Raw genomic sequence first — 24,327 nt, forward strand, 5'->3', positions numbered from 1 at the left:
GCTGAGCCTCAGTTCCCTATCTGGGCCATGGCGATGAGTCTACTCCACACAGGGATAGCGTCCACCCTCATCACCAGAGCATAGGAGCACCATCCAGCAGGGCATTAAGTGGTGTCACTAATGTCCTTCACGTGCAATAATACAGCAACCTCCTGCTCTCTCTGTGTGCCTCGTCTATTCTGATTTTGAGCTCCTCTGGGCAGAGACCTTCTGCTACTCTGGGCCTGTGCAGCACCCAGCACAACGGGGGGTTTCTGGGGGAATCTCTTCCTGGGACAGACTCGAACAGCTGTAAAAATCAAGGCTGGCCAAGTGCCAATCACCCCTACCTTCTCAAAACCGTGCACTTGCTGGCAGACACCTGCCGTGCAATCTAGAGTTAGTTAAGGAAGGCTGAGCTGTTTGGGATAGCTATGAAAGTATAAATTAATTACAGCGTTAATAAGGCATCTTCAGCTGGCAGCACTATACCAAGCAGGAAAGCTCTTGTGCGTCACTGGAAGAGCTGGGGACTGTACTGCCTTCGTAAGTGCACTCCCTGCTGCTAAGAAAAGTGCAGGGGATCTAAAGCAATGCAGGTCATAACAAGCAAAGTGACGGCACAATCCAGCCTTGTGAAACACACACTCCTGCTCTGATCAATCTCGCTGGAGCTGGTCCACATAGTTCCACCCAAAAACTTATCCCACTGCAAATGTGATTTTGCACAGTTCACTGTCTTCCATGGGAAAAGGCTGAATTCAGCACAATCTTCTGATCGTCCCAAATGGGAGACTCCAACCCAACAGTTTGAGTTGCAAATTTTGAAACAAAATGACATTTTTCATTCTGAAATGTCGCTCTGACATAAAGAACGCTGTTCTGACACATCAAATAATTTCCTTTGGTTGAAACTATCGATATATTTCCACTCAGACATTCCCAGCTGGAAAGTTTTCAGAATTTTCCATTGGCAGGCTGAATTTTCTTGTGCTGGTTTTCATTTTGATTTGGAAACATCTGACCCTCCCATGGTATGAAAATGCCATTTCCTGTCCTGCTCTCACCAAATGCTGATGGGTTTGCTTCCTGAGACAACAAAGCAAACACATAACTGTGCCAGAGAGGAGGTCATAGGAGCAGAGATTTCCTCTGCAAACAACTTCCAGTTACAGGCACCTACTCCCAGGACTAGACACTGTTCCTCTTTCTATCCTCCAGAAAGCTCCCCTAGTTCAGAACAAAACCATGTGCTCCAGAACCAAAGGCACTGAGCTGGGAGTCAGGTGCCCTGAGCTTTATTCCAAGAGGCTCAGGCACCCAAATCTTATTAAAAGCCAATGGGAACTAAGCACCAATGCCCCCACCCTCCCCAACTCTGAGGTGCTGGGCTGGGACCCAGGAGATCTCAGTTCAATTACTGGCTCTGCCACAGATTCCCTGAGTGATCTTGGATGGGTCACTTAATCTCCCTGTGCCTCAGCTCACCGTCTGTAAACTGGGGATAATGATGCTGACAAGCTTTATCCAATGCTTTGGGATCTGTGGATGAGAAACACTGCACAGTAGGGCTCTGGTCCACCACACAGCTCCGAGGTGCTTGGATCGCACAAATAACAACAGGTGTGTGAGGTGGCGAGCATTATCAGTGCTCTTGTATTGCCATGATGTCCCTACGTGGTGGACCACACACACACACAGATGGGAAACGCATTGCATCTCGGGCCTCTGGTGGGAATATCGAGGTCAAGACTCTGTCGCAGGCCAAGGTGAACACGATTCCCCTGCCCTGCCTGTATGATTTTATGCAGGGTACCCCTCTGCTGGGTGCTGTCAGAGGGAACTGGGGCCCAGCCGGAGGGAGATTTGCTCTGCTTCGAGAGGGAGGTGGCTGGGACACTTCCATTCACCAGTGAGTTTCCCCACTTGGTGGAGGCAGCTTCCTTTGCTTTCCTTGCTAATGAGTTTGGTGTGACAGGCACTTATCTCAGCGATGACAACTGAGCCGGAGAGCAAAGCAGACACGAAAGGCTGAGTACAGAGGAGACGGGAACCTGCCAACTCCCCAGAGACATGGGCAGGTATCCCACGTCCGTCTCCAGGATTCACTGGCAATGGGCAGCACAGGCCAGCATCTCAGCCAATGGCCTGTCAGAGTCCTGCCAGCTGCACAGGGAGCAAACAGTGACATCAATGGGAGGCTCCCGGGCAGGGGCTCTCTGTCTCCTCTGTACCACAAGCCCACACCACAAACCTCGGGGACATGAGGGAAGGCCCCATGGGTCACGGCTCCAGACTGAAAGCCTGGGCTTTGGGAAATGAGCCCCATACACGCTGGCTCCAATGCCAGAGGCTGAGTGTGCAGGGCCACAGAGCCTGGGTTCCCTTCTCCGCACCTCCAGGCAGCCCTGCAGATATCTCAGCTGCTGTTTGCATTCCAACAGCACCTAGAGGCTGCACTGGAAAGCGCTAGGTTTGAGGGATACACAGTGAGCCAGTGCCCACCGCAAAGAGCTCGCACAGACCAGACAGAGCAAGGTGGCAGAAAGGAACTAATCTCCACTGATAGGTGGGGAACTGAGGCACAGAGAAGTTAAGTGACTTGCCCAAGGTCATACAGGGAGTCTGTGACAGAGCTGGGAATTGAACCGGATCACCTGAGTCTCCCTCAACTGCTGTAATCACAAGACCAGCCTTGCTCCTGCGCAGCACATGCTCATGCTGTCCATGCTGTACCTTATCAGTGGGTAGAGTCCCCCAGGGTCACCAACTCAGCCTCTTTCACCAGAGCTAAGCCTGCTTTCCAAGGCATGAAAAGCTGAGCCAGGGAATGCCTGCCCCAGTTACCTGCTCACTAGCTTATCAGGATTTGGGGGGCGGGGAGGGTTTTGCATCTTTAGTTTCTGTGCCCCAGTGGCAGAGACATACCCACCTGCCCAGGGAAAGACAACAGCCATCATGGGAACCAGCTGGCCAGCGTCCCTGCCAAAGCCCACGTCAATGCAGAGGAAACAGTGCACCATAACCTCCAAGGGAGGCAGCCAGACATGGATCCCTGACAGCAAATGGCACAATGTGTTTCATGACAATGCCAGTTAAGACACCATGAGCTGCTGAGAACCATTGCCAAAAGGCAGGCAGACAGGAATGCTAAAGAGAGTACCAAAGTGTCCGGGGCCTATTCCTCCCTTTGTCTTGGGGTTCACTTTTCACCATTTCATGTTCATCCCCACCAACAATCTGATGCCCCTGAAGAGCTGCCAACAAACTGGGTAAGATGACATGACCAAGCTTAAGGAGATGCTGCATTCGGTGACTCCTATGCAGCTCTGGCTTATAACTATCATGCTATCCAAGTGGAAGAGAGCATTTTTAACGAGCCATTTTCTGGGCCTGTTCTAGTCAGCCTCGCTGGTGCTAGCATCAGTGCAGCAGTTGTGTTTAATTCTGTAATACATTCATTAAGCATGGTACAGAGCTGTGAGTGATGAAGTGTTAAAGAGAGTTAGCAGAGGTTAACCACCAACAGCCATGGAAATTATTATCTCAGCACTAAGGTGTTGATTTCATTTTTACCAAATTATATGGTCTGAAATCTAGAGCCTTGTTTTGTTCTTGTTGTTAAAGCAGCATTTAAAATGCTGAACCTCCAGTTGGTACGGCTCCAGCTGTAACACCGTTTGGAATGCAGTCTGCTGCCCAGCAGCGTTAATGAGGGACTTTCTGTCACAATCAATTATGCTCTGAGTTTTGGAAGTCTGGCACATTATGTGCACAGGTTTGTGAGAGAGGATAATTATATTCAGCAATATTCCATGGGGGAAAAAAGAGGAGCTGGGGGAATAGGAATTAGGCGCAAGGTTTTCAATGCAAAATAATACAGTACTCATCTCTAAAGTGATACCACATCACACCCCTCTGTGCACATCGGGCCCAGCCTTCAGAAAGCTATTCTAATAGTCCAGCTACTTCAGCACATCTGAGTTTGCAGCATTTTTGGTTGGTCAGAAAGGACCAACAGTGCCCACAACCCTCTAGGGACAACACATCAGGTCAACCAAGTGTGTGTGTTTGGGGGAGGGGGGTAGATGACGGGGAGAAACTGAATGTGAATTAAAACACTCTCATGATTGTGTTACTAAATGCAAGTACAAGGTATTGGTTGGTTGTTTGCTGAATTTAAACACTCCCCTGCAATGTCTGCGGCTCAAAGCAGAACAGCATTGGGCTAATGCATGAGAAGTGGGATTTGAAGCAGACTGTAACCTACAGTGAAACTGATTAGTCCATGTCAATTTTCCAAAAGGAGTGAAATACAAAGGGTAAACCAAGCACATAAATGAAAGTAAATTAAGGTTGTACAGTTCTGGACATCACATTCACCCCTGGTTTTGCTAGTAACACAGACAGTCACGTGTATGATGTGTATCTATCAATATGGAATATTCTAATGCAGCCTCCCTGTAGCATTAGGAAGTCTCTCCGTGAGCCAGTGTACAAAATTGGAATACCCATTGCAGAGCAGCCCTTGGGAAGCAGTATCTGTAGCTACTGATGGCTCCATCGCAGTAAATGTGCCTTAGCCATCCATATCCTCAGCTAAGGCCCAGCTCTACAAAGTACTGACCTCTATCACAATCCCATTCGCTTTCAAACGGCCGAGTGAGGCAGCAGTTTTGATTTCCAGGCCAGCACCTCTCAGAACCAGCCTCGAGCAAAGATGGCCACTTTCAGACAGGAAAGATTATGCCCCATGCTCTAGCTCTCTCCAAGCACTCTGGGGACTGCCTCTCCCGCCCTGAGAGCTAAGCAAGACCTCTGTGCAGGCAAGGGTTTCTGTCAGTGTAGTCCACACAGGGCACAACGGGCACAGCTGCGTGTGTCAGCTAGACCTACTGTAGTGCCCAGCTGGGTGCAGTGGCGGCAGATGTTAGCTACAGCAGTAGCTGAGCGGAGGTTCCCTGGTACTGCAGGGGGATTAGCCTCACCACTCACTTCATGCCACATCCCACAAGGCAGGGAAATGAGAGAGAGAGAGAGAGCTTGCGCAAGCATTGTCCTTTCCCAAGGCAAACCCCATAGCGGGTGCACAGCCTCTGGCTGTAGCTACACTGAAAGGCTCTCCAACGGGGTGCCTCTCAGTGCAATGGCTAGTAGAGAAATGCGCCCACTCCATAAGCACTCCTGTAGCTGGCACTAACTGGCATCCTACATGGGAGCCTCAGGAGGGAAGCTGGGGATCAGCTAGACCACGGGGAATGCACTCTTTCCAAGGCATTGCTCCAGGTGAGGGGTGAGACACAGTGCAGGAGATGGGTACCTGCTGCTGTAACTCAGGTGTCCAAGGACTGCTTTGGAAGGAGAAGGCAAAGGCAGTGGGTGGGTTGTAGCGAGAAAGGATGAAAATCAGCTGGCACTTTGCACTACAAGTCTCAGTATCTCCAGTATCTACAGCAGCCCAGGAGGCAGGCAGCCCTGGCAGGCTGAGGAGTTTGGGCCCCATCGCCTGGACTGGACAAGACCCTGGATTGCTCTCTGACAAATCCTGCTGCTCTCCTCACCAGCAGGAGCTACGGGGTCTGACAAGAATCAGAGGATTCCTGGGGAGGTTGGCTCAGGAAGATGTTACTGTCCTTTGAACATGAACTGATCGTGACAGGGCGGGAAACTCAATACAAATCAGCTCAGTGTTTACAGTGGAACCCACAGGTCACACTGACAGGTTAACTTTTTCTGTAGTGCCCTCCAGGGGATGAATCATGCTTAAGAAGCAAGTTAACCTGCTCAAATTACACAAGGCAGAGCTCCAGCGAGGGGGGGGTTGCTGATGCTGCTTTGGGCAGAGTCCCATGGAGCTAGCTTGCCTTCTCACTCACAGGCTGATTGGCTGATTGTTTCAATTTCTGCACAGTAATTTCAGGCATGCAGCTTCCGCTCTCTCACATGCTGTACTCCCATTGTCCCTCCAGCTTTCAGGCATGTCTCCGCCGCTTGTTTGTAGACTCTTGATCCCTTTTTTTGGGTACTCCAAGTGACACACACTAGAAAAGCCCCTGTGATGTGATGATGCGGGGCTGAGACACAGTGTGGCAGAAGGTATCCCTGCTGCTGGCTCTCGGGTGCCAAGGAGCCCAGCGCCACAGGAAATGGGAAAGCAGAAAATGCAGGACTTGCCAGAATTGACCAGCCCCAAAGTCCGCAAGTCTACTATCCTATCTCCAACAGTGACACCAGCTGCTTCAAAGGAAGGTGCAAGAACCCTAGCAGCCAGCAGATGGGAGATAATCTGCCCCAGGGGAGTTTCATCCTAACCCCCAATAGTTAGGCTCTGGCATAAACCCTGAGGCAGTAGGTTTTATGCCCCTTTTCATTTTAGAATTAGTTGTTAGAGCTCTGGCTATTCCTGTTATCAGATGCCCACTCCGTCTGTGAAACTTGCCAAGTTGGTGGCCTCCATGACATCCTGTGGCAATGAGTTCCACAGTCTAATTACATGTTGTGCAAAACAGTGGAAGCTGCTGGGCAGGCCAAAATGAAGCATACACACACTGTCCAGAATGACAAAGCAACAGCAGAGAGCCCTGCAGAGCAGGACTGAGCACATCTGTCCATTAAAGTGTCTCTCTCTTTCTCTCTTCCAGTTTGATTTCCTTCCAGCTCCTTGTTCATTCCTTCAGGATTTGCAGCATTTTCTTCTCCACCAAGGGTGAGCAAGGGAGTTTTTAACTGTAATTCAGCCCAAATGCTGGGACTGTCTCCTGCCCTTGTGCTCCGCAAATCCCATCTCATGGTCCTGCTGGCATTTTGAAGGTCAGCTCTGCTGACAGCTCTATCCTCAGATTCATCCAGGGCCAGGAGCCTGTCTCTCAGATGGAGAGAGGCAGCTCAGCAGGAGGGTTGATAACCAAGGTTAACAGCAGTTAAATCAGTCTGGTCATTCCAGGAAGGTAGGACAGCTAAAGTCCCAGTTGTCCCAGTGCCACCAGCACAGCTCGGCGCGCCGGAAGCACGCATGTAGTGCTGCAGGAGAGAATCTCTTAGATATCTTTGTGCCATGTCACCAGTGATGTCCAATCAACTTCAATCATGCAAGAGGGATTATTCAGAGAGTAACTCCTCCCATTCTCTCTGTCAGGCCAGTCCTAGGACATGGGATCCCCCCTTTTCCGTCTCTTTGGAACGGCCACGCCTCTGGCTGGCACATTCCTCCTTTCTAGATGACAGGCCCCCGTTGGGAATCTTTCCCCAGATGCAAAGAGGCCAATGAGAAGAGGGGGATGCTCATGCCAAACATAAGGACAGCTCCATCCCCTTTTGCCCTTACCTTGTTCTACGAGTCAGCTCGACAGGACGTAGAACCTTTGGGCACGATTCTGACCTGGTGTAAATCAGGAGTAGCTCCACTAACCCAATGGAATTACAACAGGGGAAATGAGATGAGATAAGATGCTAGATGGGTCTGATTCTGAACTCCTGTCTGAACTCCTCTGCTGTCAGGAACAATTGGTGCCAAGTGGAGCCATTGGTGGGTTCTGTATTTTCCTTCCCGGAAAAACAACCAACAGTTGCTATAATAACTGAGCTTTTATGCATTCTCAGGCTGCTTTCCAAAGGAGGTCAGTATAATTAACTCCATTTTACAGATGGGGAAATTGAGGCACAAGAGGGGATGTGACTTGCCCAGCATCAGCCAGCAGGCCAGCGGCAGGAACTGAGCTCTAGTCCAGCTCCCTAGCCACTGAGCTGCCCTCTCCCTTCCATTTTTGGGGCAATGGAGCAACGGCAGCAGGAAACGTTTGCTTCTTTTTTGGTCCTGAGCCAGTCATCTTAGCTGATCAGTTTGCAAGTGCTGGAACAGGGAAACAGCCTGGATGTGACTCTCCAGCCTCCATTGCTCCTCTGAGGCTGATGACAACAGAAGGCTCAGCTATTGCATACGCTGGGACAGAGGGAGTGGGAGCTCTTGGACTAATTATGGAGATTTTACAATAGCCAGGTACAGTGCAGGAAAACGCTACCTCTCTCAAACAGTAGCCAGATAGCAGGACTGACTTAGATCCCCGTTGGCTGGCTGGATGTCACTGTGTGTGCATCCTGCAAGCCAGTGCAGCAGGGACAGGACCTGGCACTTGCCAGGATGTGTAGACAGAAGCAGTGCTGGAGGAGCCTCTGTCTTGCTGAGCCAGCAAGAGCCACTCCAAGTTGGTCCTAGCTGGGAGCTGCATTCCCCTGGCCAAGCGAGCCAAGCTGGAAGACACTCGGCAAATCTCACAGTGCCAGCTGGCTGCTGCTGATCACTGTCACAGATGACTTCCACTGAGACCTGGAGGATCTGCCTCTGCCATGAGTCAATCTCCCAGCTCACGTCTCTCTCTCGCCTACAAATTATGCAAGGTTGGGGGTTGGGTTTTTCAGATGCACGCTGCAAGTGGATAATTTAATTAGTTTCACTGTTGGTTCAGTCTTGCGCCTAGCAGGAGCTCACAGTTTCTTTAGAACAGGGGTTCTCAAACTGGGGGTCGGGACCCCTCAGGGGGTCATGAGGTTATTACATGGGGGGAGGTCACAATATGTCAGCCTCCATCCCAAACCCCACTTTGCCTCCACCATTTATAATGGTGTTAAATAATTAATAAAGTGTTTTTAATGTATGGGGGGGCACTCAGAGGCTTGCTGTGTGAAAGGGGTCACCAGTACCAAAGTCTGAGAACCCCTGCTTTAGAACCAGTCCTGTTTGGCATGAAGCCACAGACCTCCCTCCACACATCTATGCCACCGCTTCCCCTGGTATCTGCGTTCCAACACCTAGGCTCTCCCCTGGGCATGAACACAGAGCTGATCCTACAGAGAGGGTACAGGACAATGCAGATAGCCCAGCCTGCTGAGCGAGGCAGCTAGGCAAGATGTAAACACAGCTAATGGAAACCAGGTCTTGCTGATTTAACTGGCTCTACATCCTATACAGGAAAGCACCTCTCCACTGGCGGTGCCTCCCTGGAGAACTGCCCGCCTCGCAGAAACTCAAACAGAGACCAGGCTCCCACATACAGACACATGCCAGCCAGGTGGTCACCCACTATACTTATGCTTCAGAAAGGTTTCCTGCCCTTAAACTCCCCACATTCCCCCAGCCCTGACTCCTCATGCCACTGGGACACTCTCCTGCTGAATCTGAGATCACAGCCCACCAGTGCCACCTCACTGAGTTATGACTTCACAGCAGGAAGAGAAAGAGATGCTGTTATTCAAACCCCAACAGCAATGGGAGAACCAGGGAAGCACTGCCTGGAGGCACCTGTGTTCTTATAAATATTCCCCTAGTCTGCCCAAGCCAGTAACCCATTAGTGCCGACCCTCTCCTGCCCTGATGCAAAGAGTCAGGGGGAGATTTTTAAACTCTCTGGCTGCTCCTCTCTGTGAGCAGAGCCTGACTCCACACTCCCCTAACCCAGCAGAGGAATGGGAGGCTGTGAGGAGGTTCCAAGAACGCTACCTCAGGGAAATTACTCCAGATTAAGGCAGCGCAAGAATTTAAAAGCACAGTAGCTATTTGGAACTAATGCCCTGTGTGGACGCTCTTATTCCAGAATAAGGGAGCCTTTGCTGACTCCGCTTCCGAAGCGATTCTGGAATAAGTGTGTTCCCCCAGGGAGCTCACTGCAGACAGTGTCCCTGTGGGGTGGAGGGGGCTTCTGAGCTGCATTTTTTGACTCCCGCGCCCCACCCCAGGAGGTTGAAATCTCTGCAGAGAACCAAGCCCCCTGTGACATGCTGAGGGAGGGTGGAACATCCCCAGGAGCCCTGGAAGCCCCGTGCTCCCCGGGGAGCGCCCGCTCCAGCTCCAGCTCCGGGGACACGGTCCCGGGCACTTTCCCCCTCACCCCCGAGACTCTGCACCGCGGCATTTGCAACCCGAGCGAACGGGGAGGAAAATCCGGCTCTCGCGGGTCCCAGGTCTCTCCAGCCCCCCGCCTCTCCGGCTCGCTCGGAAGTTTGCACAGAGGCAGCCCGGAGAAAGTTGGCTGCCAGGATGCGCGCAGGGGCGCGCAGGGAGCTCCCGGAGCAGCGGCCCTAGAACTCGCCTCGCCCTTCCCAGCACGGGAGCGCCCGGGGGCCGCTTTCCGAGCTCCGCACCGGGCTGCGGCGTCCGGGCGCCGAGCCTCCGGGGGGCCGCTCCACGGAGAAGCGCCTGGGTGCGAACCTGGCAACGGGGGCGCCCCGCCCGGCTCTGCCCCTGCCCCAGCCCCAGCCTGGCCCCCGCGCACCTACCTGGTGGGTCCCGTCACAGGTGTCCCCGCCCCGCGCCCCAGCCGCTGCCCATCCCCGCCCTGCGCGCCGCAGCTCCGCGGCTGGGGCTCCCCGGGCAGGGCTGCGCTGGGCTCGGACGCGCAGTGTCTGGCGGCTCTGCTAGCTCCGCACCAGCCTGGCTCGCTCCTGCGCCGCCCGCCGCAGCCTCCTCGGGGGCCGCCGGGCAGAGCCTGGGCGCCGGCGAAGGGGCGCAGCGACCCCTAGCGCTCGCACGGCCCCGCGCTCTGCACCTCTCCCGGGAACCCGGCTGCGCTGCGCGGCCCCAGCAGGGAGCCTCACGTCCAAGTCACCTCTGCTCCCTCCCCTGCTGGCCGGGAGCCCGGGCTGAGCCCTGGGGAGCCCCTCGGGAGCTGCGCTGCCAAAGGGGACTGGCAGTGCTGCTGGCCCCTCAGCCCCCGCTGCCACCCTTTGGCACAGCCCCGGGGCTGCTGGAGAGGGAGCTAGCGCCCTGCTCCCTCTGCTGGGACAGGCCGGCGCCAGGCACCAGCGCAGCAAGCAGGAGCGGCACCTCCCACTCTTCGGCTGCATTTTGCAGGGGTCTCTCAGTCCCTCTGGGAGGGCAGGACCTGCTGCCAAAGTGGCGCTGAAGAAAGCAGCGCAGTGGAGCCAGGGCCAGCTCCAGGCCCCAGCGCGCCAAGCGTGTGCTTGGGGCAGCACGCCGCGGGCGGCGCTCTGCCTGTTGCCCGGAGGGTGGTAGGTGGCTCCGGTGGACCTCCCACAGGCGTCCCTGCGGAGGGTCCACTGGTCCTGCAGCTCCAGTGGACCCTCCGCAGGGACACCTGCGGGAGGTCCACCGAAGCCGCGGGACCAGTGAGTGGCAAAGCGCCCCCCGCAGCGTGCTGCTATGCTTGGAGCAGCAAAATGGCTAGAGCCAGCCCTAGGTGGAATGATCACAGCTTCTTTTTTTCCCCACCCCTTGGGGTGGCAAAAACCCTGATGCCAGCCCTGGCTCGGGTCTGCCTACCAGTGGGTGTTCAGCACCGGGCCCAGTGGCTCCAGGTCTGGCTCTGCCCAGTCACACTGCAGGAATAAGGACAGGCCCCAGTCTGATGTGGGCCCCACTGTGCTAGACCCTGACAGCCCCTGCCCCACAGAGCCTACAGGCCAGGGCTCCCACTCAGGACAGCACACACTCAACTTTAAGCTCTTGACTTTAATGGGACTTAAGCACAGGCTTAAAGTTGTTTTCTTGAATGGGGGCCTAAGTAATGCAAAGGAGATGGCCCCCACGCTGGGAAAAGCATTTCAAACTGCTCCTGGGAAAGCTCCCTTGCATGAGGACGAACAGACCAGGGCCGGATTTTGGGGGCAGGTGACTGCCTGGGGCGCCAGGCTCAGGGGACTGTTTTTATTGTTAGCGACAAAAAGGGAAATGGAATGTTTGAAGTAAAATGTTTCAGGTATTCCATATGTGGAGTCGTTTTTCACTAACCTCCTAGCATGTTCTGGACCTTTATAGAACCTTGTGGAACCTTCCAGACTTTTTGAGAACTATCTTTTCCTCCAGCCTCCTAGAATGTTGTCAGCCATGCCCTGTACATTTTAAAATGAAAAAAATTCTATAAGCTTAGAGGAAACTATTTTTTTTTAGTTGCTCATATATGGCATAAATAAATACAGATTCACAGCTCCTAGTGTGCAAATTTATTGTCTTATGTGACAGGAATAACTTATGCATCCAAATCATGCACCAAAGTCGTGAAATGGGCTACAACTACAATACAAAGTAAGATATTCAAAAGTTTAACACATGGGGGAGACAGAGACTCTCCTCACATGGGGTGCCATTTGGTCTAGGGCCAGCCCTGGAGCAGATCTTTCCCCACCTTTCTCCCAGTAGGGGACAAGGAGCTGCAGCAGTGGGGGAGAGGGCGGGGCAGGGCAGAGCTGGCATGAGTTTGTTTAGTCACCAGGGGCATAGGATCAGGCTCAGAGTAAAAAGGAGTTCGTTTTTGCTATATAGGAATTTAGCATTTTTTCTTTCTTTCTTTATTTTTTAAAAGAACCAAGTCAAAATTGCATTTTTAATATGTTAAATTAGACCCAGTTAGTCAATACAAAGGGAAAAGTCCTATAAACCTCAGGGTTTAACTGATCGCCATATTTGGGGTCGAGAAGGAATTTTCCTCCAGGGCAGATTGGCAGAGGCCCTGGAGGCTTTTCACCTTCCTCTGCAGCGTGGGGCACGGGTCACTTGCTGCAGGATTCTCTGCACCTTGAGGTCTTTAAACCACAATTTGCGGACTTCAGTAACTCAGACATAGGTTAGGGGGTTGTTACAGGAGTGGGTGGGTGAGATTCTGTGGCCTGCATTATGCAGGAGGTCAGACTAGATGATCATAACGGTCCCTTCTGACCTTAAAGTCTATGAATCTATAAACCCAGCCTTATTAATAAGCTGTTAAGTAAATACAAACATTTAACTTTTCAGATCACAGAGTTTTAATAACAATAACGAAATCAATAAGAAGCTAAATGAAATCTGCCATTTATATTCATCAGATCACTAGAAAGAAAAACTCACAAAATTAGGCATCTATTGATATGATAATAAGTCAATACAAACATATTCCTTTCCAGATCACAAAGTTTTAATACAAACAATCAATAGCAAACACTATAAAAACTACCTTTCATATCAGACAAATGCCAATTAAATTAGAATCATATTATTCAACAAGGAAATCTTCACAATCTAGACCCTTACTGACATAATGGTTTGTAAATACAAACGCGCTACTTTCCAGATCACAGTTACAACAGGGGGGAAGGGGGGAAAGAGGGGAAAAATCGGATTTATGTAAAACTGATTTCATTCCATCTGAATCAGGTTATTGATCTGATTTCACCAAAAATTTATTTTTTGTTTTGGTTCAGTTTGGATTTTTTTGTTTTTTTCCCTTCTCCTTCCTGGATATCTTCAAAGATTCCACCACTTCATCATAATCATGCAAAAGAGACTTCTTAGTATCCTTAAAAAGACAAAGTTTGGCAGGGAAAAGAACTGATACAGCAAGTCCTAATGAAGAAGAGTCAATACAACAAAGGATTTCCTCTTAGCCTGGGCTGGACTAGACATACCTGGGCAAATATTATCCTGAGTCTTTCCTTCAGCTCTCCAAAAGTCTGATGTCAGTCCTTCCAACTTTGCTTCAGCAAGATATCTAAGCACATGACTAGGCCCGTTGATTTTAATGGACCTACTCATCTGCTTCAAGTTACACACATGCTTTAGCAATTAGCTGGGGCTCCACAGTCTAAAGAAGATACAAAAGTTAACAATGAAGGTTTCAGTCAGAGGATTAGAGCAGATGCTGGAATTTTGTTGGCATCTCAGAAATATTTTAATAGTTAATATGGGTAGCTGTGTGAATAACAGGTTTTTGATTTGCTGGCTATTTTGAAAAGTTAAATATATATAAGATTGAACCAGAAACACAATTTTTCAAAAGCTTTGGTGAATCAAAAAGTCAAAAAAGTTTGTTTGAGATCCACCAAAAAGTTTAATTTAAACAAAATTGAAATGTATCATTTAGATTTTGACCATTTTAAAATTCTTTGAATGTTTAAAAAAAAAGTTAAAGGAAATTTTGAAATGAAATGTTGTTTCAAGCAAAAAAACTGACATGAATTCACAGAAATTTGTGGTGTTGCTGAATCTGCATTTTTCACCGAAAAAAGTTTCAGCCAAAACTTTTCACCCAGCTCTACGGAGTGTGTGACATCCTCTACTGAGGACTTTGCTTTCTCTCTGTCTCTTCGGCTTTGTCTACATTAGGAAACTTCAGCAAACAGTCCCCATTGATGGTTCAGTTGTACCAGTGAGAACCCTAGTGCATCCAGAGCTATAAGAGGAAAGATGTTCCAGTGGTTAGAGCATCAGTCTAGAAGGTGAGAGACCTGGGTTGAATTTCTCTGCTACAAATGTCCAGTGTGCCCCCGGGCAAGTCACTTAGCCTCTCTGTACTTCAGTGCCCCATGTGTAAAATGGGAATACATCCCTGGGGTGTTGTGAAGATAACAACATTAAAGACAGTGAGCTGCTCAGCTACAATGGTGATGTGGTACCTAAGGTAGATAGGTAAGGCCCCACCACATTCATAAAAGCAAAGCGTCTGTGAACTGCTGACAAACTTTGGGAGTCGTCGGTTGCCCTGTTGCGTTTGCTAATTGGGGAAGAAATTGATTTATGAGCTGACTGCTCTGCCCCCAGTGCAGCAGTGTCTGCCAGAGGGAAACCAGGAAGGAAGATGTTCTCTTCTTGACATACGGTGCCCTAGACCTGTCCCTCAGGTGCCCTTGTTAGAGTGGGCAGCAGCATGCTACAGTCAGGAGACCTGGCTTCAATTCCCAGCTCAGCCAGGGTCTCGCTGTGTGACCTGAGCATGTGCTGTAACTTCTTTCTGCCTCAGTTTCACAATCTAGCAAATGGGGATAGCCACATTCCCGTTGACTATGTGTTATTACATTGCTGCAACTGAGAGCAGGCCTCTATATGCTGGGCACCATCCAGGCATGAAGTCAGAGGCAGCCCCTGCTCCAGAGACTTTAAATAGACAAAGACAGGGCGATTATCCCCCTTTGACAGGTGGGGAATCAAGGCCCAGAGAGACTAAGTGACTTGCTCAGGTAGTCTGTGGCAGAGCCAGGAGTCTGTGGCAGAGCCAGGAATCAATCCACATCTCCCGAGTCCCAGTCAGCGCCTGAACGACAAACCATCCTTCCTCTCTGGAACTGCTTTCAGATTGACCTGATGAAAAAGGCTAAGACTTTCCAATTGGCCACAAGGAGGTAGGTACGTAGCTCCCACTGGCTTTCCTTAGAGCTAAATATTCTTATGATTAAACATTTCTCCATTAGTGTCCTCCATTTGCTCTTTTCCTGCCTAATCAGCAATATCCTGTGAGAGTGAGATACTGAGAGGAAAAAGTCACTCCCAAATGCTACAAAGTTAAAAGGAAGGAGTTGGGGGAGCCAATTCCAGTAAAAAGTGAGATGGTGGAGGGAGCAGCCAAACTACTCCAGCAGGCCTAAGCCCCTGGCATCAACCCTTTCTGTGGCAGCAGGAGAAGGCACAGCCAAAACTGCAGGAAGTCTCTGAGGCCATGAGGTCACTTGGGCTGCAAAACACGGCAGGGGGAAGCTGTAAATGAGGTCACATAAAGTGTTCGCGAGACACTAGAATCTGGAGATTTCTCCTTCCCTGCGCTGGAGTGGGAGCAGACACAAAATGAAGATGTGTGGCTGCAATCAAATTACCCCTTAAGAGAAATAACAATAAATTCTGGACTTCCCAATTACAGAGGACAGGCAAACCTTGGAAACCATTAAAAGCTGCTTCTTCTGTTGATGAATTAGCCAGAGTGCACAAAGCTCTTTGCTGAGCTTTACTGTATTACACTAATTATAAATTAATATATTGCTCATTACACACTAAAGCTGTATAGTCAACTAATGCAGTGCTGCAAAGAGGCTATTTTAAAACATTCTTTGGTATTTTTTATGATCTAGATGTTTAATTTACTTTTGTATTGGTTTAAATGTCACCAGAGTGTCATTCTCCGAACTCTCTGGTGGGTTTGCCAGAAAGTGCATTACAACTCAGAAGGAAATATCCCCGACTTCCTCCTGCTTCCTCCAGGGCTTAGGAAACACATTGAGATGATGAACCTTTCAAAGGATTTTTATGTTGAACTCTCATACAATAAATGGAGTAAAACGGCATCCTTTAAAAGGCTAATTCCTTATGTATTTATTTTTAAACAGAGCCTTCCATGCCACTGGATTGGCAGTCCTGGCTCCAGACATTTCCTGTTTAGCCATTGAACTAATACAGCCTGGGCCGCAGTACAGCAAGCAGCTCTTCTTTACACGCACACACACGCTCTTACGTGCACACTGCATGTGTGAGTGTCTGGGAGAGGGAAGACATAGGAAGAATCCTGGTAGAGTGGGCAGAACCAGCTCCCCGTAGCAGTTTTGGGGTTATCAGACCTTCCAGGGCAGGATTCAGGGCATGGCCAGATGACTGGGTGGAGAAGCAGAAAGGAGGCTCGAAGCCCATCAGGCAGAACCCGCGGAGAGGATGAATTCAGCCAGCTTAGTCCCTAGAAGGAGGGCTGTGAAACCCTGGACTTAAGGGAAGCGGCCACAGGCTAGGGAGAGCACTATTTGGAACACACAATTCCGAGATGGAGGAGTGCAGAGCTCTGAATGTAAGGGGGAGGGGCTGTCTTGGGAGCTGGGTACTGTTTGATAAATTAGACCCCTGGGGAGGGGGATTATTGTCATAAAGCCTCTGGGCATGAGTGGATTATCCCCAGAGGGAAACCGAGGATGGGATGCGAGCAGGGTTGCCCTGTGTCCCAGGCGGGTGTTCCTGTTACACAGACCCTGACGATTTAATAAGGGAAGACAGGACACTAGGTGTGAAGTTTTCCATCTGTCCCTGGAGCTCTGACTCCCAGCTCTGAAGTCTGTCAGTCCACCAGGCCAAGCTGCTTCCTGCTGGTTTGTTTCATTGGTTCTTGGATGTGCCCATCTCCGTTGCCTCTGCAGCGTAACTAGCTGCACAGGAAAGCTGAACTGCAGCCAGGGACGGTGCTTCCATTTAGGCGACCTAGGCGGTTGCCTAGGGCGCCAGGATTTGGGAGGGCGGCATTTTGCCGACCTTGGTGGCAATTTGGCGGTGGGGGGTCCTTCCGCGCTCTGGGTCGTCGTCGGCAATTCTGCGGCGGGTCCTTCACTCGCTCCGGGACCCGCCGCAGAAGTGCCCCAAAGACCGGAAGCGCGGAAGGACCCCCGCCTAGGACGCCAAAAACCCTGGCGCCACTCCTGACTGCAGCACAGAACAAGCAGAACTGCTTGGGCCCCCCAAGACATACAGTGATGTCCTCTGACCCCAGAGTAGTAAGCCAGGGGAGGGTGGTAATCAATGCAGCTTTCCTTGAATGGTGAGATGAGGACAGGGGACAGTGAATTAGAGCACTCCCTTCAATGTCTCCTCCAGTTGAGTGCCTGCCACAGGCCTTTGATCTGTTATTCGGTAGCGTTCCAAAGGCAAAGAGCTGGAAAAGCCAGACCTAGACATGCAAGATTGCTTCCAGCATCACAGAAAGGAGGCTTAATTGCATTTCTGAGGAGGCTGTTAAGTTCAGCCCTTGCTGCACGGTGCCCCAGCAGTGAAAGCTTTCGATAGCAGATCAGAGAAAAGCCCAAGGACTGAAACAACCCTTCAAGGAGCCTCAGTTATTCATCTTCCCTGGCTCGTTTCTTTCAAGGACATTGCAGAACATCTCATTCCTCCAACTTTTTGTTCAAAGTGCCAGGCAATTTCATGTCTATTCAAGGGGAATCATTGCAATTTCATGACACTGACAGGAGGCCTGAGGTTGCCAAGATGTGTGGAAGATTCTCCATAGCCTGGTTTGAAAGCAGAGACGAGCTGAGGAGGGGTTCAGACAGGAAAACAGGGGCTGCAGATGATGACATTAAAGAATCAAACTACCTGCAGCCACAGCTCATACTGCTGTGTGGTTCTGCCAGGCTAAACAGGGTCTATACCTGGGGGAAAGGCCTCTAAGGAGAATCCTCATGGTTGCTAGAAATGGTTTGGGCAACTCAGTACACAGCATTCATAGTTATCACTATACAGGCCAGGAGGGTTCCGTGCAGATACAACAAACATGTTCGAAGCAGTGGGACTCGCTAATTCCTGGATGCTCATCAGCAGCCAGGGCGACTCCTCTACCACCTTGTGCGCAGATACGTGTGAATACATGTGCAAAAGGCCTGTGTGTGATTCCAGAGCCGAGAGTCTCATTGGTGCCTTTCCAAACCAACCTTCCCCATACAACCTGCCCTCAGGCCCCGCAGCTCCTGTCATGCTGGCTGAGGCAGATAGCACGCCCTCCTGAGCTCACTAAGGGGGCTGCAGATTTGGCCACAGCCCTATGGTGCATTACTGCACCACAGAGGGGGAGCTCATGAGAGGGCTCAGAACTGCCACTTCAGAGCACAGTAAAGACAGGTCCTGCTCTCTTCCTCCACAGCTGGAACCCCATTGCTTAGCCCTGTCAGAAGTAGCCCTGACAAAGTGTCATGGTATGAACCCCCACTCTGAACCTTAGTGTCCAATAGATGGGGTACCAGCATGAATTCCTCTAAGCTTAATTACTAGCTTAGATCTGATAGGGCTGCCACCAACCAGGACTTGCAGTGCCTGGTACACTCTGGTCCCCCCAAAACCTTCCCAGGGGACCCCAAGACCCAGACCCCCTGGATCTTAAAACAAGGAGGAACTGACTATCCCCCCCCCCCTTAGACTTTCCCTCCCTGGGTCGTCTGGAGAGGCTTCACCAACTCACTGGTGAAACAAGATCCAAATTCCTTGAATCTTAACACAAGGGAAAATAAACCCTTCCCCCCTCCTCCTCTTCCTCCTCCTCCTCCCCCCCCCTCCGCCACTCCCTGGTGAGTTTAGACTCAATTCCCTTGAGCCTTAACAAGGGGGAAAAAATCAATCAGGTCTTTTAAAAAGAAAAGCTTTTAATAAAAGAAAGAAAAAGTAAAAATTGTCTCTGTAAAATCAAGTTGGAAAATGTTACAGGGTCTTTCAGCTTATAGACGCTAGGGAGAGTCCTCCCCTCAGCACAAATACAATATTTCCAGCAAAATACACATTTGCAAATAAAGAACACAAACAAAAAGACTAAACGGTCTTTCTAACTGGTATTTACTAATTTGAACAGAAGAGATTTTTTCAGAAAGATTGGAGGAATCTGCTTACATATCTGGCCCCTCTCAGAACCCAGAGAGAACACACAGAAAAAAACCCAAGAAGCAAAACAAAGGCTTCCCTCCACCGAGATTTGAAAGTATCTTGTCTCCTGATTGGTCCTCTGGTCAGGTGTTCCAGGTTTACTGCTAGTTAACCCTTTATAGGTGAGAGAGACATTAACCCTTAACCATCTGTTTATGACACCAGGGTTAAAGGAACAGGGATTTTCAGGAGCTCTCACAGCTGGCCCAGCTCTTCTTCCACTGGACTCAGTGGGAGGTTCCCCACTGCTTTCAGCATGGGCAGAGATAGACCAGCACAGGGAGCTCTGGAGAATCACATCGTGAGTGTCTAACTTGTGAAGTCAACTAGGGGCCCTGGGTAACCTACCAAAATAGTAATAAGCCTCTGTTCAGAACCGCTTTAACTGTTGTGATAGGGTGGCTGCCCAACACTCACCCTGCGGGGTCCAATGCAGGACAGATGGGACAGTTAACCCATTAGGCAGCTGTTTAGGGAGGCTCAGCTGGGTAGGAATAGGTGGAAAGCCCAGGAGCTGAAAGCAGAAGGGATTGTGGGAAAAGGAAGACACTGCCAGGAGAAAGGGAGGAGCAGGGACTGTAGAGTGCAGTCACTCCCTGGGAAGAGGGAGGAGGCTTTGGGAACTGTCGGCCCCAAGAAAGAAAGAGGAACCAGTAAGAGGAAGCAGCCCAGAGATAAAGCAGTAAGGCCAGAGAGAGAAGGCCCAGGTTGCTGAGCTGAGGGCCCCAGGGCTGGAACCCGGAGAAGAGGACAGGCCTAGGTTTCCCTACCAGCCACTGGGCGGGTGGTACCAAGGCAGTGAGTGAGAGAACTGCCTAGGACTACCAAGGGAGCACAGACAGTGACACAGCCGGAGGGCCAAGACATGAAGAGGACATTGTGGTTCCTGAGGCTTTGGGAGGAGCTGTGGATGGACAGAGTAACAAAGTGCAAACTGCAGATGGGGGGTATCTGGTTCGAGCTAATCCTTAGAGTACCAGGAGGAGGCGCCAGTCCGGCGGTGAGTGGTGCACCTCATGACACAGCCAAAAAACGGAGGTCTCCCTAATGGGAAGCTCTAAGGGAGTAAGTATTATAAAGGGAACAGTGGATACGTAGACAGGGGGCCCTTGCACTGAAATGGAAGGAGATTGGGTTTTCTTTCTTGGTAAATGAGCATTAGCATTGCATTGGGTTTAATTTGTGGGCTGTGCTTTCCATACAACAGTTATTTCATGCCCAAATAACACAAATGCAAAACAAAACCCAGAAAACGAGTCCACATGGGATTCATTTTGGAAACACCAGTGTCCTCCTTTCTGAAGCACCACTTCAGATTGATGAAAGATTTAAGCAAACTCCAGGATAAATAAATAATGCAAATAGCATCAAGTCTGAGCACCGACAGCCCTCCCCACACACAAATGAATGAGAAAACTCTGTGACTTAAATTAATCCCCCTAAAACTAGCAAATGACAACCAGAGCTGACAGGAAGTAGCAGCCATTTCATGCCTTAGAAAATGGCATGTGTCTGATTATGAGAACTTTTCTCTGTGTTTACTTTGCACAGGGCAGATCTGTGTGTGTGTGTGTGTGTGTGTGTGTGTGTGTGTGTGTGTGTGTGTGTGTGTGAGAGAGAGAGAGAGAGAGAGAGAGAGAGAGAACATGATCCTTGAATGGACCCATTCCTGCTCTCACATGTTGAAAAACTTATTTTGCCTCCATGTGAGAGCTAGTCTGTACAGACATGGTCTTCCCTGAGCTGACAGTCCCATCCTGGGCTGGGCTCCTGACACTTGGGAGCCTCGGGGATGTTGTTCAGTTTAAATCCATGCAATCCAACATTTTTATTTTTAAAAAAGGGAAGATTTTACAATGCTACATGAAGGGTAATTTAACACAAACTAGGGACTGGTTTGCACTTCCAACCTGCCATTGTCACAGCCCCGTCTGCTCCTGCCCAGCAACAATCCCCTCAAGTCTCCCCATTCCAGCTATTTGAAAATGGAATCTCCAGCCTGTCACATTTGCCTGGGAATTAAATAAACAGCATAATGGGTCAGTTCTTATGGTTCCCATCTCTTTAAATTGCAGTTTAATGGCAGTGGGGAAAGTGAGGTCATCTGTGGCTGCAAACTACCTCATGAATTCATCTTGTGTCGATGCTCGCAGAGCAGGGGTCAGCGGCCCAGTGAAAATTAAAAGGCAAAACTACGGGCATCGCAAAGGAGCAGCAGCAAACAAATAACAGGGCTAACAACACACTGGGTGTGCTAAGAGAAGACTCCTCTGGTGGCACCCAGTGCTGCTGGGAGCTTGTGGGCCTTCCCGGGGTTATTTGTATTTGCTATCTTAGTAATGCCCAGAGGCTCCACTGGAGGCCAGTGCCCCATTGTGCTGAGTTCTGGGCAAACACACAGAGGCAGTCCCTGCCTCAGAACCTGTAGAGTCTAAACAGCCAGGACAGGCAATGGAAGCATTAGCATCCCACTGTGGGACAGACCCACAGAGAAATGGAATAACTGGCTCGAAGTCACGCACGGAGTCTGTGGCCAAGTCAGCAATTGAACCTGGGTCCCCTGCACCCGGCCAACACCATAACCACACGACCAGCTCGCAACATTTTCTTGTCCCGACCTGTGTGCAGGCAGCAGCAGAGCGGGACCTACGTTCACCAGGCTACACAGGAGCCTAGAGCTGTGCTCATTCCTGCTCCCCTTCCTTAAAGTGGTTCCTTTTCCTTGCTGCCAGCGTGGGGGAGCTGAGTGGCACTGCTGCCCCTCCCCCAGCCTGTTTGCAGGGCCCTTTGGGATTAATGCACATAAATAACTCCCTGAAATGCTTCCCATCCCACTCCCTGTCTCCAGGTGAGAAAGGCACCAAGGACCTCAGGCAAAACTTGCTGATCACCATGGGAATTGGGGCTGCAACAAGGGCCTAACATCACTGGAACAATTTCAATGAGCTTTGGATCAGGCCTCGATTGGGGCCGTAATAAAAGCAGCCTGTCTTGTGTGAAATGGTGCAGTTCACCTCTTACCTCCAGGCCAGAGCCTTGGCTGGTGCAAGCTGCTGTACCACCTCATGCTGAATAGCTCCCCACGTCAGGCCTGCTCTGTACTCATCATCCAGTTTCCGCTTCGAAACGTTTGCCCTCCTGCACAGCAGGACACTCCCATTTGGGGGGCAAGTAGCAGGCCTGCCCTACTGAAACAGGAGGAGAACTCTGCACATCAGCAGCTGTTTCCCAGGCAGACCCCAGCCCTGAGATCTCCTTGACTGTTCCTTAGTGAGATGCCAAGCCTGCATCATTTCATTCCCATCAGTCCCCAGCTATCAATCATGTTTGCAGTGCATGACCTTCCAGTGCCTGGGGAAGCTATCTAATTATCTTCTGCCAATAGAGAATAACCCACTTTGCAAGCTGGCACTCACCTTCCACCCAAGAGACCTCTGCAGCAGCCTGACCAAGACCCAGGCTCTGTAGCAGATTGCCTGTGAGTAATAAGTCACTACAGTCAGCCTAAATTGTTGTGGCCAGGCTGGGAGGGGGGAGGACTGGCTGAGTGACAATAGACCCCAAGCCCAGGAAAGAGCAGAAAGCTGCATGACAAACCTCTCTTCTGAATGCAGGTCGGTTCAGTCACGGGTAGCAAAAAAGGAGCAGCTGCTGGAGGGAGAGGGTGGCAGGAACTTCCCCAATCCCAGAGACATTCCTGGCCTGGCAAGGAGAGCAAATGCCAGACTAGGCACCTCCAGGAGCAAGGGGGGCTAGGTTGGAGTGCACATGTCTCACATTAACCCTTTGCATCCTGGGGATTAATGCAAGCCAAGGGCAGAACATCCCACGTATGGCAAAAGGCCATAGGGAACTGAATGCTTCCAGTGTTTCTTATAGGGCCATAGGGGTGATTCATTCCCATAGGGTTATGAAGCAGATTCAGTGCAACAGGATCTGTAGAGCTACTGCACCATCATAGGGCTTCAGCTCTAAGGTGTGTTTACACTGTAATAAAAAGCCCGTGGCATCGAGTCTGAGCCAGGGCAGCTACACTGGGCTCGCAGGGCTCGAACTGCAGGGCTATAATATTAAGAACATGGATCACTTGATGATTCCCTCTTCTGTTCATTCCCTCCAGGGGCACCTGGCATTGGCCACTGTCGGTAGACAGGAGGGACCTTTGGTCAGACCCAATGTGGCCGTTCTCATGTTCTTATCCTGGGGTACAGCATGTCAGCGAAGTGGGTCTGTCCAGCACACGGCTTGTTAGCTCCATGTCTTTAGGTCTCATTTCATTTCACTTTTAGATTTCACTGTTGACATTTTTTTCCCCTTGATAATCCAGGCATTAAGATTTCCTTAACGCCATCCCATTGCTCCTGTGATAAACCCAGTGCTGATCAGTCTTGTTGCCCACGGCCTTTTCAATCACACACTATCGAGGTCCTCGGTTCTTATCAATCCACAGCTTTGCTCTTTGTTTTTTGCAAAGCAAATGCCAAAAGCAAAATAAAATCTAACTTCCCCTGGGGGGCTGCCAACAGAATTCAATTAACCAGAGACAATAGGAGTCTGCACATCTCAGGTGCAGGACAGGGAGCCACGGCTGGCTGCTTTCAGGTGGGAGCTGCCTATGCTGGCATGCAAGGAGAAGCTGTGTCAAGGCTGCCACAGCCACAGGGGAAGAGGAAGAAGGAAGAGCTGTCAATCTCTGAAGGAGGGCTCATCTCCCTTTCACACGGGCAGGGAGACCCTATTGCTACTCACTCCTAAGCACACTCACACACCCCTGGGAAGGATTTGACCCTCATGAATATAAGGCTTGGATGCTCTGATTCTGGCCCACAGCACACCCCAAGGGTGGCGACTCTTGTCTCTGCTTTGGCCCCTACACTTCAAGCCAGCCCCTTGGTTTTTGAGACTCTCCCTATAGGCAACTCAAACTGTGGCCCCTAGTCTGTGTCAGCTCAATGCCTCCCAGAGATGCTAGACAATGCAGATCTTCAGATAACGCGGTACCATACAATACCACTGGGACCTGTGCTGTTATCACAGTGGGTGAGGTAATATCTTTTATTGGACCAACACCTTTGCAGCTGTACTACCTCGATTGGTCCCTTACAATACATGTCAGCCCCTACGATTTTAGTTTAAACCAGTTTTTACCAAAAAATTCCTGGGTTTTACAAAAAGTATTGTTCAGTTTTTTCTGATTTTCACCCTACTTTTGTATCATT

General features: G+C 50.4%; 1 protein-coding gene across 3 annotated transcripts in view; it reads right to left on the reverse strand.

Annotated features, from left to right (window-relative positions):
* Positions 1-24,327, reverse strand: part of TAFA3 (TAFA chemokine like family member 3) — a 148,184-nt gene that overhangs the window by 65,065 nt on the left and 58,792 nt on the right. For 2 of the 3 annotated variants that reach the window (XM_050954417.1, XM_050954420.1), the window contains exon 1: positions 10,249-10,339. The exons of the other annotated variant lie outside the window; for it this stretch is intronic. The gene's annotated coding sequence lies outside the window, so the exon portion shown is untranslated. Of the gene's footprint in view, positions 1-10,248; positions 10,340-24,327 lie in introns of those variants that run through there. 3 annotated transcript variants of the gene reach the window in all.

This window comes from Gopherus flavomarginatus, chromosome 5 (genome assembly GCF_025201925.1).
Source record: "Gopherus flavomarginatus isolate rGopFla2 chromosome 5, rGopFla2.mat.asm, whole genome shotgun sequence".
NCBI lineage: Eukaryota > Metazoa > Chordata > Testudines > Testudinidae > Gopherus > Gopherus flavomarginatus.